General features: G+C 38.0%; 1 protein-coding gene across 7 annotated transcripts in view; it reads right to left on the reverse strand.

Moving 5' to 3' along the window:
• Window positions 1-17507, reverse strand: part of FNDC3B (fibronectin type III domain containing 3B) — a 341119-nt gene that overhangs the window by 186425 nt on the left and 137187 nt on the right. The window lies entirely within an intron of this gene.

The raw sequence follows: 17507 nt of genomic DNA on the forward strand, positions 1-17507 counted from the left end.
TTCTCTCTGAAATAAATCCTATCCTATCTCATAAAAGAGTAATATGCAAATTGTCCATCACACCAAGACACAAGATGGCTGCCCCATGTGGTCAAAGATGGCTGCCCCATGTGGACACAAGATGGCTACCACAAGATGGCCAGCAGGGGAGGGAAGTTGTGGGAAGTTAGGGGTGACCAGGCCAGCAGAGGAGGGCAGTTGGGGGTGACCAGGCCGGCAGAAGAGGGCAGTGGGGGGAACCCAGGCCTGCAGGGGAGGACAGTTGGGGGGGGGGGGAACCAGGCCTGCAGGGGAGGGCAGTTGTGGGCGATCAGGCAAGCAGGGAGGGCAGTTAGGGGTGACCGGGCCAGCAGAAGAGGGCAGTTTGGGGGAGACCAGGTCAGCAGGGGAGGGCAGTTGAGAGGGACCAGGCCTGCAGGGGATGGCAGTTGCGGGGGGGAGCAGGCCTGCAGGGGAGAGCAGTTTGGGGGAACCAGGCCTGCAGGGGAGGGCAGTTGGGGGGGGGGGAACCAGGCCTGCAGGGGAGGGCAGTTGGGGGGGGGACCAGGCTTGCAGGGGAGGGCAGTTGGGAGCCAGCAGTCCTGGATTGTGAGAGGGATGTCTGACCACTTCCCTCAAGGGGTCCCAGATTGGAGAGGGTGCAAGCTGGGCTGAGGGATACCCCTTCCCCACCCCACCCCACCCCCGTGTACAAATTTCGTGCACCGGGCCTCTAGTAAAATATATTTAAACAAAAAAAGACAAACTCTTTCCTTTGGGAAGATTCCTTCACTTACAAAATTAGAAATAACCACTTGCCCTTATAAGAAGGTATTAGTTGAATCAAGTGAGTCAAAAGTTAGGAAGAAAATATGGAGGGTGGAAGAGATCTCAACTTGGATCAGGTGGTCTTCTTGCAGAATACGCCAAAGGAAATACCAAATAAAAGACAAAGCAAGCAGAAGGCCCTATAAAACTTGTTTTTTCCCCTACATGCACAAATATAACCTCAGATAGCCATCTTTTTCAATAAATAGAGAAAAAAAGGCTTTTAACAAAGGGAATTCTTAGAGAACCCAAATTTCTAACCTATAAGCTGAAGAATCATTCATAAGAAGATGGAGAAAAAGAGTAATTAGAAATTTCAATACTGTGACTTTAAGTTTTTACCTAAAGCTCACCTACTTAGCTTAGTCTGGGAACCCAGCAAATGTGATTTGCCAGCTCAACTGCAGTTCAGTTCCTTTTAAGGAGGGTTAAGATCAAGCCTCAAATTTTCATCCACTCAAGGGTTTATTTGTGAAGTCTGCCAATTTTTTAGAAACTGATCGTGCACACACAGTATTCAAAGTACAACATGTATCCAAGTTACTGTAGCATGCAAAAACTCATGAAGTAGGGTTGTCAGATAAATATATACCCAGTTAAATTTGAATTTGAGAAACACAATAATTTTTCATGTATGTCTCAAATACTGCATGGGATATGCTTACACTAAAAAAATACAGTTGTATATCTGAAATTCAACTTTAACTGAGCATCCTGTATTTTTACTTGCTAAATCTTGCAACCCAACCATGCAGACACTAAGAGGATCCTGAGCTATCTCAAAGCTGCCAGTTGTAATACTCCATAGGCCAGAGGGTGAGAAACTGGTAAGGATGACTTAAGACTCTCAATTCGTCAGCAATTTGTGCCAAGAATACTACAGAAAAGTGGTTAAAGACGCAGCAGGAGATTCCCCTTACCTTACTCAGACAACCACAGGGAAAGAGACACCCATGACAGGGAAATCCTCCAGAAGGAAGTATGGACTTATGTCACAGTACTACTGCCACTTCTCAGGAGATCACACTCCTGAGATCCAGGGACAGAAGAGCACTGCTAAGGAGCTAACTGCAAGGCCTCACCCCTCCACTCCACCCACATACACTGCCCACATCCCTGTCATGTCCAAGTCGTAGCAGTGTCTTTTTAAAAATACATATATTTTTATTTCAGAGAGAAAGGGAGAGGCAGAGAGAGATAGAAACATCAATGATGAGAGAGAATCACTGATCGGCTGCCTCCTGCACACCCCCTACCGGGGATCAAGCCCACAACCCGGGTACGTGACCTCACCTCCTGGTTCATAGGTCGATGATCAACCACTGAGCCACACCAGCCGGGCGTCACAGAATTCTTTAAAGAGAAAAAGAAAAGAGAAGAAACCTCACAGACTCTAAAGGGCCTGGAGAGCAGCCAGAATCTGGGTGGAAAAACTCCACCCTGCACTCTCCCCACTGGGGCTGGGCTTTCTTAAGAGGGGCACTGGGCCAGAATCCAGCCCCTACCATAGGTTTCCAATAGAAGCACTAACAGAACTTCAAGGTAGGAGCCCTTAGAAAGCCTGGCTGGAACCAGAAGCTCGGAAAACATGGCTGGCCTGCATATGCACACAGGGATAAGATCATAAGCATAAAAATTCTGAAGGTTTTACCTAACTAGTGCTGTTCAAAGTCTAACTTTCTGCCCACATATGCACATGGCAGCAATTACGCTGGCAACAACTGCCACAAAGTTAGCTCTTTTATTATAAAGTGAATGAAGACAAAGGTACTTAGGTGCACTTTTGAAAAAACATTCACTTCTTCAAATGCTTCCCTCACCTCTCCCCCAAACTACAAGATCATTTTCCCCAGTTTCCAGGTACAGTTTCAAAATAAGCCAATGAACTGAAGGTACATATACTACTGCATTCATTTCTTTAAAGTCCAACTCAAATGACAAAAAAATTATATATGTAACCCTTTCCTTAGAAAGATTAGTACGATTGTAATGAAAATAAAATATTCCTAACAGCTACAAACCCCTTCATCTGCCATGTTAAAAACATGAAAATAGCTCTTCAAATATGTGTTCTTCTCCCTGTTCTCTACTCCTAAAGTAGGCATCCAGGGTTAGGGGGTCATCCTGATATAGGAGAGAGAGCTGGAGTGGGGTGAGGATGTCTACCTGTAGAGTGGCTATGTAAAAGGGCAGGGCCTAGCATGGGGATCTGGAGACCACTCAGGTTGAAGGAGACATCGCTCATAGTGATAACTGGCAATGGCTTTCAGAGCCTGAGTGGGGCAAGGAGGGCAGCTATGCAAAGAGGCAGTCCGGCATGTGGTATCAGAGCCCAAGGCATGAGGAAGGGGATGCACTGCAAGGCTGGTTACATAGACAGGGAGCCAAATCTCTCACTGTCATAGAAGGGAGTTTTATGTGGAAAAGAGAATTTTTAGAGGGTTGGAATGGAACTGAAAGTATCAGTGTAAACTCAAAGATTTCAATATATATATATATTAAGATGTAGAAATAAGTATAAAAGGTGTCAGTGTGTGTGTGTGTGTGTGTGTGTTTGCATGTGTATATCTACATGAGTGTGAAAGTATGTACATACACTCAAATACTCTCTAGCTCTGTCTACCGAGAGTCCTGGAGAGGTACCAAGCCAACAGAACAAACACAGATCTTGTCGTCTGAAAATCATTCTCTATGCAGGGAAACCAGGAATCCTAAGGAAATGGTTAATTCAGGATAAGGGCAGGAAAATTTCAATAAGAGCCTGGAACATCTTTTTGTATCAGAAAGGAAATGCTCAAAGAACGATGTGGACATGTTAAAATGACGAGTGAGATGGCTTGACGAGATTTTATGCTTAAGGATAAAAATAGATAATGTAACGGTTTATAACCCACTGAATTAAAATGAAACCATGAGTCTATACTACAGTATGAAAAAATAAATATACTGACATTTTGGTACTGGCTTAGTTATATCATTTCAAAGTATCTTCTCACAAAAGACTTATTAATTACAAAGGGGAAATGAGAAAGTCTACAATGGAGAAGACTGGCAGAGGCCACCTTAATCAGCTGATCAAAAAGTAATCATCATCATTAATGGGACAAATCAAAACCATGACTATCTGATAGGCCATAGAATACATCATCACTTCTGTGATGCTTCTGCTAAAGATGGGTAACAATCTAATTTTGAGGATATATCAACACACCCAAATAGAAGGACAGTGTACAAAATAACTGGCCTGTAATCTTCAAAAGTATCAAAGTCACAGAACTCTGAGAAAGATTGTGTAACTGTCCCAGTCTCAAAATTAAACAGATGTACCAAAAATAAAGGCCACATGTAATTCTGAACTGAATCCTTCTGCAATAAAAAACTTTACGGGGACCACTGGTAAAACCTGAATGGGGTCTGAGACTTAGATGGTAGAAATATATACATAAAAATAACCTAAGTTTGATGGCTATATTGTGGTATGCAGAAAAATGTCCTTATTTGTAAGGAAATACAACTAAAGTGTTCTGGGTTGATGGGCATCAGGAGACCAATTTATTCTCCAGAGGTTCTTTGTACTATTCAAATACAAAGTTCTTTGTACTAGTTAAATTATTCCCCCCAAGTAGGTTTTTAGCTAACAAGTGCTGCATTTTGTACTGTATTTGCAACAATTTTGTAAGTTTGAGGTTGTTCTAAAATTTATAGATTTGTCTTTAGAAAGGAAAGTGATGGCTTTAAAGCATATATATATAATCCAAACATATAAAGACTATCCATTTACTGCCTCTGAGAGCTCGTGCTGCTGAAAAGTGAGAGGCTTATTATTTGTGTGGCCCATTCTGATTTTATCAGACTTTGAAGTGTCCTTAAACTCTAGCTCCCTTCTTCTGTTCAGAATGAAACTCACCATGCACTCCCAGAGTACAGACCACAGATGTATCTACCAAATCCCACCTCCACTTCCCTCTATTGTACAAATGGGAAAACTGAGGTCCCAGAGAGACCAGAGTTAGAGCCAACATCTAGAATGCCCAACTTTAAACTCAAGAGAAAAGAAAAAAAAATGACAAACTACAAAATGCAAAAACATAAAATAAAACTTTTAAACTGAAAACTTCCCAGCAATTAAAATATTTCTTGTGGAAGGACCTGTCAAATGCCGACTACCTAAACCTTTTGAGATTTGAGGAAACAACTCCCAGCCCCATAAAAAATGTCCTCTATAATAATAATTAACATTGTACATTCATACAGGCTCACAATTAGTGCCTAAAATCATGCTAAGCATTTCACATAATCTCATTTAATACTCACAACTCTTTGAGGTAGAAACTGCTATCATCCCTCTTTTACTGTTGAGGAAATTAAGGATTAAAGTCATTATGTAACTCACTGAAGGTCAGAGAGTTACATTGCAGAAGACCCAACAATGAACCCAAACGGTCTGCTTCCAAAGCTTCAGCTCTTAACTGCTTGGGCCCACGCTTGGGTGCCTGAACTGCCAGATTGACCTAACTGATACTACTCTATGGAGACTGGTATCAACTGGGAATGAACCCTTTTGCATTCTCCATCTGGACTAACAGTCTAGAACAGGGTTTCTCAAAAACGATTTGCTAAAAACAAGCACTTCAAAATGTGGCTATTAGAAAAAAATAATATGCAAAAAACCTACGTTACCAAAACTGATAAAAATTTTATAGCACAACTTTTCAGATCCTTTAATATATGAACAAGCACTGTGGAGCTCTAGGAATCTGCAACAATGTCAAACTTATCAAGACAGAAACTTTTACCATGGAGCAAAGCTAGCAAAAGGCCTTATTCTAATAACAAGTCTTGTTACATTAAAAACAATGCTACATAGTCTAGTAGCATTTGTTTGTGGGGGAGTTTTTATACAATATTGAATCATTTCAGAGCAAGAGCAATTTATATCAAATGACTAAAATAATTTCACTTTTTCTCTCACAATCTCAATTCTAACACTTGTTCTATACATTGTAAATGCACTGCTTAGAAACATTCAAAGAAAACAAAAACAAAATGCAAAATTAAGTAGGAAAGGAAATACATACCACTCAAGACAGAAATTGGTCTAACTTGATACTAGTTTTGAAAAAATAACTCTGTATCTTGGACTTAAAAAAAACTAGAGGTCATGATTTAATTTAAAATAACTTGTACTTTCTTTTATGTCTGTTTTTACAGGTTCAGGTTTCCCTTTCTGATGAAAAATTAATTATAACCTGGGAAACAAATTCTATAAAGGCCCTTCGAAGCTCTGATTAACCACCTAAGACGGCCTGAGAGCCACCGCTTCACCAAGGCAACTTGATAACATAACAAGTTTCTTAGCAACAGGTAGTCACAGTAACCATTCACCCTGGCATTAGAATTAGGTTACCCCTGTGGGTTGAGGCCAAAGGAATAATTTAAATTCATTAAATCTATAGGCCCCAAAAACAAGAAAAGCAAAAATGTTGTTAAAGCCACTTGTGACTCCCCTATGAAATTAAATTCTTATGTGACTCTTCTGTGCTCAACTAAATGAGTAGATATTTATAGAAACATATTCCTAATTCTAAATCAATCCTTAATGCTCTTAATACTTTAAGAAATTTGAAGCGAGGCATATGACTTGTGCCATAATTAGGTTCTTTTCAATAAAGTACTTTCACCAACAGACTTAACAGTATCATGTATAATTTTGATGAGAAGATGATTTTACAGAAGCAGTAAGTTATAATTCAAATACAGAAAAAAACTTTGGAGTATGTATGAAAACACTCTTAATTCTATTTAACAAACAAATGACAAAAATCAATGATTTCCGATTCATTAAAAAAAAACTATGAAACGAGTGATAATTTGAATTTAAAGTTAAATATTTATTTGCTCACATATTACAGAAGTCAATAAATGTTCTGTGTATAAAAAGTAACAAATTCAGAATTTACATGTATAACACTTTCCAAAATCTACAGCAGACAATGTTTATGTTGGGAAAAATGTATATAAAATTATAAACAAGAGTTATGTAAGTTATTCAATTTTATAATACAACCCCAGTATTATATTTTCCATAAATACTATGCTTTCACGTTAGAAAATTCTCAGTCTCATCCCACCCACTAAAAGAATATTCCAAAAGAAACATAAGTCCGATCATGTGTGACTATTATCTACCTATAATAGCAACATATAATCTCATTCATAATTATGTACTATAGATCCTGTTCATGGCTTATTTCACATGACAGGTAAGCTTAGCTAAGACAAGAATCTTGCACTTACATTTTTGTAGCTCTCAGAGTATCTGCTGGGGTACCTGGCCAACAGCAGAACCTCACTAATGGTGGCTGGTTGAACAAATACATGGTTCGGTACTACTCTACAACAGCATAACTGTTAATACAACCTTATAAATTTTGTTTGCTCACCCATTACTAACATATTTTTTCCATTCACTTTTCAGTGTGAGCACTTCAGTTATCATAAAGGTGATGCAATTTTTGAAAAACATTATTGATCTTCCTTTGGTGGCGATACCTTGAGTTATTACAGTTTCCTCACAAAGGCACATTTCTAGACATCAAAAACATCTTCCTTTCCAGCACAGAGTGCCAGCATGAGAAGGAAGAAGACACTAAGCCAAGCAAATCCAGACAAAATCTAGGTGTCCCAAATCCCAGAAAATATCCAGCAGTGTGGAGGACGGCAGAGGTTCCACCAGCCAGCAACCAAGTGCTACGGAGCATGTGGAGCAGGAATAACACCAAGCACAACATTATGAGTAGCAAAAATGAATACGAAGCTACAAGCCAAAATAAAAAGCCATTCAAAATAATCTGTCTACTGAAAATCAAGTAATATGATGCACCTGCATTTGGAAAGTATTCTACGGTACTTTTAATATTTGAGACTAACAACCCAAATATCGTGGTGGGGGGGAGGGGGTGCGGGAGGGGAAATGATAGTGAGTGAAAAACAGAGTGAGATTTTTTTTTTTTTAAAGGAAGATGACAAACAGAAGAGAGACTGAGGCCTAAATGGATGGCCTAAAACATTCACTTATTTGCAGATAAACTGCATTCTTCTTGATACTGAGACTCTAGATAATAAACTCTTTCAGATAATTATCTGAGCTTAAGTTTTGAAGACATTTCTGATCTGAAATAAATTGCATTTGGTACAGCTAACCGTGATGAATAATAATTTATTATTCCAGAGCTCTGCAATTAAATCCTTGTTACTAAAGTAAGTATACTGGAGGCTACAGGCTCTTCATAAGGAAAGTCACCAAAATTAAGACCAGGTCAGAAATCATCATGCCCTATAAATGGAGATCATAATAAGTCAAAATAATATAGGAGATAAGTTATCTATAGAATTCATCTTTCCTAAATAACACACGTGTGTATACCACCCAACATAGAAAGGCCAATTACTGAAGTGTTACTAGTACTTAGTAAACAGCCTCTCAGCCTGATCACCAACCCTACCTCCATCTTTCCATATAAACTTAAAATTCAGTTTCGGATCCTGTGAAACTAAGAATCAGACTGTTTTTTAGGAGAAATAGTAAATCTGGAAACAGAGATGGCACATGGAACCACCTCTGACTCCATTCCAAGGCCATGGCAGACATCATCAAACAGCACACCTTTCCCACTGAGTCCAGAGGCTATTTCTGGATCCTGCACAGGGCATTCTAATCAACCACAACTGATTGGTGGAGAACTGGCAGGAGAGTTGAAACCTCATTTTCCTTGCTGCAAAATAGCCAGTGCTTGAAAGTTAGACAAGAATTTAAAACCTAGATCCGCTACTTGAATAGTTTGCTAAAACTGTAAAATTCAGGCCTTCCAATGTCTAGAATGGGGTTGATGATGAAAACAATGCCAACAATAGTATCAATTTTTGTGGCATTAATGTTGATGATTGAGATTAAGAGTAAAGTTTACCCAGCACAAAGTTAATGTTTAATATATGTTAAGTTCTTCTTAGAACTGCCCCACAGATATACACTGGTTGAGATCAACAATAGTACATACACCAAATACTGACACAAGAGTGAGTGACTTTGTGAGTTTAAGAGCAAGGACAAGGACTAATTAAAAACAGTAACTGCACACACACAAATACACATGCACACACAACACAGAAGAAAATTCAGTGAGATGAGGCTAAAAGGACCCAGGCTTCAATCATCAGCAGCTATATGACCCTGGGCACTTTACATGGCTTTTCCGAGCCTCAGTCTCTTCATCTGGAAAATGAGGGTTGGTTGTGTTCTATGGTCTCATTTACTTTTAAAACTATATGATCCTATAAGTAAAATGAGATTATATGTAAAGGTAGCTTCAAGGTCAATGTTTTATCATTAAACAAGAGACAGGATGGTTATTAAACCAATCAAATTATCTTTGAATATTTAATCATCAACTCCCCCCTCCAGATGTTACACTAAATAAATTTATCCATTATGGTTTAGTTAATCTATCCATTAAAGCCTATTACCATTTACAGGGACAAAAGTTACAAACTAGCTACAGAAAGGAATTTCATGACAAATGCTGTGTGAAACAGATGCTGCAATCAGAGTCCTACCATTTCGATGCACACTAAGCATTTCCACCCCACCCTCTGATAACTCCCATAGCTTCTGAGCCATCTGTAGCCTTTACTAAGAAGGTTAAATTTGAAACTGTATAATCTCAAAAGTCAGTAACAGGACACCTCATATCTGAAGTCCAAGATGTTTCTGACTTGCCCTGCTCATTGCCTCATGCTCATCGCCTTTCATTCTGCTCACTTCAGTCCTCCTTGGGCCACACACCTTATAAAGCACCCTTATAAAGGGTCATTGCCTTCAGAGAAGGCTGGACTCACAAGAGAGGAACTGTTCTAGCAAGACTCCAGTGCAGCAGAGAAATGGTTTACTGTGGCTGGTCCGAGGCTCTGCTGCTGGGGTTGGCATTCCAATTCCCTCTCTTGCTAGCTCTGTGAACTTGGTTAGGTTACCTAACTTTACTGAGCTTCTGTTTCCCCATCTGCACAACAGGAATAAAGATAGTATAATGCTAGGACACAATAAGCAATTACTAAATACTAGCTGCAGGGTTTTGAAAATAATACAAGATCACAAAGTAGTCCCGGATATCTCCCCATTCCAAACAATATAAGAAACATGACCGTATGTTGTGATTTTAAACAAAACAAATAATCAAATTTATTTAAAACACCGGGAGGACAATCACTTATTAGATTTAAGAAGTGCTATTCATACTTCAAAAATGAAATACATTACCTCATTGCCATGGTTGAGGTGGGCACGCCTTTGTCACAGAAAATTTAAAATGAGCCCTAGGTGATTTGGCTTAGTGGATTAAAGCAATCCGCCTGCAGACTGAAGATTCCCAGATTGTATTCTGGTCAAGGGCATATGCCCAGATTTCGGGCTCAATCCCCAGTAGGGGGTGTTCAGGAGGCAGCCAATCAATGGTTCTCTCTCTCATCATTGATGTTTCTATCTCTCTCTCCCTCTCCCTTCCTCCCTGAAATCAATAAAAAAATGTATTTTAAACAATAAAATAAATTAAATTAAATAACAAAATAAAATACAATAAAATAAAATGGAAAGCAGTGAATTCCCAATGAAGGGGGTTGCAGGAGATACCAGCAGAAAAAAAGGCTGGAGATAGAACAAGATGGCTTCTAACAAATCTGCCCAAAATAGAAAACCTTTTTTATCACTTCGTGAAAAAGAAGAGTGTTTAAATGACAATGTTTTATTTGAACATTTTTTTTACAATTCTTCTCTTCTAAAAGCACCATGGTAGAAAGCAAATTATGTCTTACAAATAAGAACAATTATAAATATCCCATTATTATGATTATAGCTTACAAGTTCACTGTTCCTTGATCATTAAATAAAATTTTAAATGCTTCCCTTCCTATTGATATGGTTCATCCCCAGGGACCTTCTTCCAGTAGTAGGTAAACACCCTGGCAGTGATAAACAAGAGTGAACAAAATAAAATGATGTAATTGAGTATAAAACTGTACAATGCAGTCTAAAATGCTGCAAGGTAGGTAAGATACCTGAGGCCTAAAGGAAGAAGGAGTGATAAGAGCTTCACATTTTAAGGAGAGGATATGAAAAATAAAACAAAGGCCAGAAGGCAAAATGGGCTCAGTACAATTCACAGGCTTGAAACCTTCCCAACTTAAATGCAGTATTACCACTCTAAGTATGAAAACACAAAGGGGAACTTTCTTTGTTGCATAGTATCACTTCTTAATGATGTTTACAAAACTTTACTTAAAAATAAAAATGAGTTTTAATTATAACTCAATGTATATTCTTACGGCTGAATTCTAATGAATAACAATACAAGTAAAGAGGCAATATGCTTTTAGGCTAAAATTCATCGAAGTTGGTTAAAGAGTTTTAGAAATAACTGAAATAACGATGTCTGAAATTTTTACTATTTCCGTTATACATTCCTTAGAACTGACCTATAATTCATGTATGTGAATACTCATTCCCCTAACATGTACTGAGTGCCCAAGTGCCAGGAGCTGCTCTGAGTGACATGCAGGTGAACAAGATACCCAACATTCCTACTCTCATGAAGCTCGCCTTTTTGGTTGGGCTGGTGAGAGTGATCAAATGGTCAATAACTAATAAAGGAGTTCTGTTACACACTCTGACTACCCAAATAAGCAGAAGTCAAGTAACGTTTTCACCTAAAATGACTCCATTTGTTTTTTTTAAACAAATGGGATTTTTAATAATAGAATTTTAAGGTACTGTTCTAAAACATGCAATTCAGACATTTAAAAAGAAAGAAGTTCTACAAACACTTTTAGACACATGAACATACACATACCTGACCCTTTCACTTCAGAGGCAAGCTAAGTTGTTTGTGCAACAACCAGCTTGCAATAAAACTGGGAATAATGTAGATAAAATAATAAGGGTATCACTCATCTTAAACAATAATGGAGACAAGATTTTATAATAGTTCCCTACTTCCAGCCACTATAAAAAAACAAGTTAAATCATGTTGTCAAAGACAACTTTGAAACTCAAGTCACAGAAACCGTGGGCATTTAATCCATGTTGGTTGTTGAAGATGACATTGAAAAGCCTCGTGAGGTGCTTGTAATGAAGAAGTACTATTTATACAATAGCTTACAAAAAGTATGAGAGAAGACAGAATGGGGCGGAGAGGGGGGAAACTGGGATGGAAAAAAATCTTCAACCTCTCCTCACCACCTCATCTGTTAAAGACAGGGGAGGTACTAAATGAGGACCCTTAGAATGTTCACTATTCTCCCTCCATTTGTTTCATTTTCTTATGCTGATACAGGATTTGTAAACTAGGAATTAAAATAGCATAATGCCAAAGCAACAGAAACCAGGAGTTAGGGGAAATGGCATGGGCATTTTCCCCCTCCATCAAGTTTATGCACTTTATCAAGCCTTTCCAAGACTGTGGGGGTCGTCAATGAGTCTGGGGTGGTTTTCTGGGGAGTTGCCCCATGTGTCCTACCTAAAAATCTTTAAATTCTTAACTGAGCTAATAAAGCAAGCATTTCAGATGCTTTTAAAAGGACTTCACCACAATTCTCAAATTCCAAATTGGAGTTTTTACAAAATATTATCATGGAAGTGAGGAAAAAAACTTAAGTAATTGCAAATTTTATTTACACATCAAAAAAAAGAAACAGATGACAGTGTATGAACTTAATTACCTGCTTTTTCCAGTTTCTATAAACTAAAAAACTATAGTAGACAGAGCATCACAGAAAAGAAAAAGTTCCACTGTTGTAGGAGGGCAGTGATGAAAGTAATTCTAATAAGGCTTAATTCATGGAAACTCTTTAAGTTTCCCAACTTTTGAAAGCCTTACCTCAGCTTTCATTGCAGTCTTCCTCTTCTGGCCTCTCACTTGAGATGTAACATTCTCAACCATCTTTTTCTCAATTATATTCGCTCTCCTTTTTACTATATAGTCTTTTTGAATCTTAGTCTCCAAAAGGAGTGGTAGTGCCCAAGAACTAACAATTCACTAAGACTTAAATACATATTTACTATATTGAACAGTTGAGAAAAAGGCAAAAAAAGGTACACAATCTACTTAGATTAGAACAGGAAAAATATTTCCTTATAATTAAAAAACACAGTGAATACTTTAGACAAATTATGTTCCTTATAAGGAACTAAATTACCAATTTCGCTGAATCCATTGGCCTGTTTTTCTGGCAACAGTAGTTAAAATTTCCTGTAACTATGAAAATAGTCATTTATATTCTAAGTAAAATGATACACGGTAACATGACATATTGCAAACAGAGGGGAATTGAGTTTTGTTCATTAGGTTCTAAAATCAAAACATTTCCTCTAAAATCGCAATAAATAGATTTCTGTGAAAGAACTAACAAAATCATTAAACAGTTGAAAATAGGGTAAATAGGTTCTGTAGAAGAACTTAATGTCTCTGGTTTTTCCAAAATAAGAATGCAAGTAACTAAAGCAAAAATGCTCTGGTTTATTGCACAAATAATCTTTCAGAGGTGAGGCCTTCCAAAGGATTAAGTATCTTCCGTGTCTATCTGGATTGCTTGTCTCTAATCAATTTCTAGGCCATCTGGCCAATTAATGGGTATGGTAAGAGGAAGAAGACATGAAGTCATAAAGAGGCCAGAATATTTTTTAAGTCTACCTTGTAGGGAAAAAATGAGAAATCCTTTCTCCAACCTTTTATAAATGAAAAGGCTCTAAGTCATTTGCAAGACATTGTAAACTTGACAGAACCTACTAGAAGAGAACCAAACCAAGTGGACAAAGGAGCTCAGATGGACTTTTGTGCTAGGTCAATATTTGTAACAATAATCATTCATTAAAATGCACAACTTCAAACTGGCAAATAGTAATAGCTTTTGTCTACTCTCCTGAAAAAAAAAAGATTTACAGATACTTTTTTAGCATTTAAATGCCAGTTTTCAGAACAGTCACAACATTCATTCTTATTATTTAAATTTTGAATCTTTTTGTTACTTTTCTTCTGAATCTTAAAAAATGTATTTATGGTAATTATAAAAAAGGATAAAAGATAAGACCTCTGCTAATTAACACTTCATAGTAAAAGACTTCTAAAATGGTATTCCTATAGAAAAGGAAAGCTCCAAAGGAAAATTCCTCACAACTGTTATCTGAGACTGGTATTGTAACTTCTTAATAACTCAAACGTTGGTGCTCCCAACATGGAAACCTTAACTTCCTTCACATATGACTTCTGGCTGGCCACACTCCCCTGTGAGGTATATAATTAGCCTTACCTTAGTCAAGCCTTTTGTCAATAAAAACACCATTTCCATTAAGATTTGAAACTTTATAGTTCCTGGATTTGGTTTGTTTGGTGTGTGTTTTAAGCCTGATTTATTTTTTTCTAGCCCTTGCTTCATATTGTTCTAGGCTATTAAATAGAACCATAACTAGAAAACTATCTCACGTTTTTGTAAGTTTTGCTAGAAAGCATTCTCCCTGTATCCCTTTTGGCTAGTATTTTCTTCAAAGCTATTGCCACCTCTGTGATATTATATGCTTATTTGCTTAATTCTTTATTGCTTATTTCCTCTAACTCTGTTTGCCCCATTTGCTGCTATGTTCTTAACACATGTGGCCTCATCGGTGCTCATTACTATGAGGTGGATAAAAAAGTAAAAGAACAATGTAAGAAGCAGCAGAGACAGAAAGTTAGGGCTTTGAGGTGAACTGAGACCTGGGTTCAAATTGCCATTTCATCCATTAATAGTTATTTGATTTTTGGATGAATTACTTATATTTTCTATACTTCTATTTCTTCATCTGTATTTTAAATAATAGCATCTATCGCATAAAGTGATTATGGGGATCAGATGGTTATACATCTAACCATGTACCCAGCATACAGTAAGAATGAATGAAAGTTAGCTAGTAATACTTATGCAAATCACTATGCCAAAACTTTGGGGAGGCTGGGAACAACAGGAAGAAATCCCTAGTCTCAATGTGATTGGATGAAACACTGAAAAGCTATCAGACCTATCAGGCAGCGGGACTTCCAGCCGTGTATTTCCAAAGTGGAAGGGAAGCTGAGTGAAGAAGGAAGATAATACATTTCTCCAACAGTTTTTAATAATTGTATAATGTAGCTGAATTCAGTAATACTTCAAAGGGCTATCAGTCAAGAAGAATAAAATAGACCAGGCAGATAAACTGCAAAGAGTAGCAAAACTTGAATGAATAAGAACATGAAATGCCACGGGAGACTAAAGGAAATGTAATGTTATCCAAAGACAAAGCATAGATTTCATTTTCTTATAAAGCAAACAGGCAGTGAGACCAGTAAGCAATTAAAATGTATTTCCAACAACAGCCATGAGTGGGTTAAAATGATACACATTCTAACAAAGTTCTCTCTCTTTCTCTAAGATCCATGCTGGACATATAATTAAGCAAATTGCTTTAATGACACAGAGCAAAAGAGAAATAAAAATCAGAGTCTTTTAATGTATTTGTAAAGTATAGGAGAAATTCTAGGTTTTAGTGCATGATAATTATAAACCTCTGAAAATGAAACAAAGAGCAAGAGGGCAATTTTCATTTCCTATTTTACCAGAAATTTAAATTTTGTATAACAAAATGTGTTTTAAAATAATCAGATGTAAAAGCCAGCAGACAGAAATTCTGCCTCACTAATCAAAAAGTCTCACTTCTTAAAAAGCACAAGCAGTACAAGGATGACCTGGATCTGTCCATACAAATTCGAAACAGCAACCGCCTGGGGCTTCTTATTTCTTATACTTAGAATCTTCATGTCACAAAAACTGAAAGCAATCTAGAATATTCATCTTTTAGCTTGCTATATCTTGCTTTGACTTGCCAACTAGACAACACAATCAGCTTTCTGTAATTTCTCAGCCGTTAGCGTGGCAAAGGGGTGGGGATTTGGAGCAGAAAACTTAGTATAATACTCAGAGTTCCCTATTTAACCCTTTAAACTAATAAAATACTTCATCTCTATTTCTCCTTTATAGACCTACAGTTTGTTAAGTCCTGTCAGCAAATTAAATATTCTAATATAAGGGCACTTAAATTTTACTCCAAATATTACTACATTTTTCCTTCCACTGGCATTAAAAACATAGAAGATATTCTGAGAGTACAGAAACTTTCTCAAGATTCTCTGTTGGAATCCCATGCTCTTAAAAGGTTCTTAGGGTTTGCATTTGGCTGCAGCTGATGAGCACTGATGCAAAAGCAAATCACACACTGACAGTGACCGATTATCTTGCCAATGCCTTGGGCATGACTGTATCCAGCACAGCTGTAGGGCTCTGCCTGGGCTTTACACTGGATGGGGGGGGGGGGGGGAAGGGGGGGGGTGAGCCACCACCCACAAGGTGTTGATCATTGGCTTCCCCCATAACAGGAAGAGCCAGGAAGCTCTGAGTCTAAGGAAGTGTCTCTTGGTGTCTGGCACATATATCCCCTGTGTTGCCCAGACCTCTGAATCAACCTTCAGCCCCAGCTCACCAGCTGTGGGTGTAAAAAGACCATGGACAGCCAGCTTCCAGCCTGAATCATACTTCCTGACTCTCACCTTCCTGTGACCACACCAGCTCCTTGAATTGTTCTCCTCCACTCAGCCCAGACTTCACTTCTGCTTCCGGTACTGTTGGCAAAGGTTTTCACCCAACCTACCTTGCTGATTCCAATGGGACAAAAGGAAGTCACTGCCACAAATGCAAAAAATGACTCAAAGATAAAGTCACTGCTGTTGAGAAGGGAACACACACTTAAAATGACTTCTGGTGTAGAATCCCAAGATCCATTGAAGACCCTGCATCACTTTCAGGCCAAAGTAAGGAAAAGGCAAAAATATTCAGCCTTCATTGACTAAGCAGTCTAGGAAAACACTATGAGGCTACCCAAGGAAAGACACTCAACGGGTGAGCAGCAGTCTGTTCCCCCCTTGGATGCCTCAATACTCTCCTCTTCTTCAGCCTAAGGAAGGAGGGGTATTGAGTGGCTATCTTTAAAGAAGGCATTGTTACACTTCACTTGACCACCGAAAGTACATTCTTAAAAGCATATCTTTAAACATCAAATACACAGATCTGCTTATAATGCCTATATCATTTCAATCTTATTTTTAGGGCTTATTCTGGTAGAGATTCAAAATCAATTAGACATTATCTTTATTAAGAAAACCAGTGTCTCTTAAGTCTGAGTGGAAAGGTCATCTTTATACATAATGGCTTTTCTTATATTTATTCTCCCCGACCTAAACCATAACCTTCAAATTATCCCAGTTTTTCCTGCTTCTGAGATTACTGACACTTTAAGATACAATGAATCTAAGTAGTACAGCTGTATAGCTAGTTCAAAAAATGCAGGCCTATTTTACCACAACTCTATAGGTTCCTATTTATACAGGCATGTTCTCTCCCGAAGTTGCTGCTTGTTCTGCCTGTGTGGCTACTTCTCTTAATAGCACAACCAGATTCCCACACCAACTATAAACCTGCTTTGACCTCTCCCACACCCTCATATCCATTAGTTTGTTGCTGAGATCTGTCTGTTCTGCCTCCATTCCCACAGCAACTAACACAGGGCTTTGTATATAGAAGGCATGTAAATA

This window comes from Plecotus auritus, assembly GCF_963455305.1.
Source record: "Plecotus auritus genome assembly, chromosome: 2".
NCBI classification, from domain to species: domain Eukaryota; kingdom Metazoa; phylum Chordata; class Mammalia; order Chiroptera; family Vespertilionidae; genus Plecotus; species Plecotus auritus.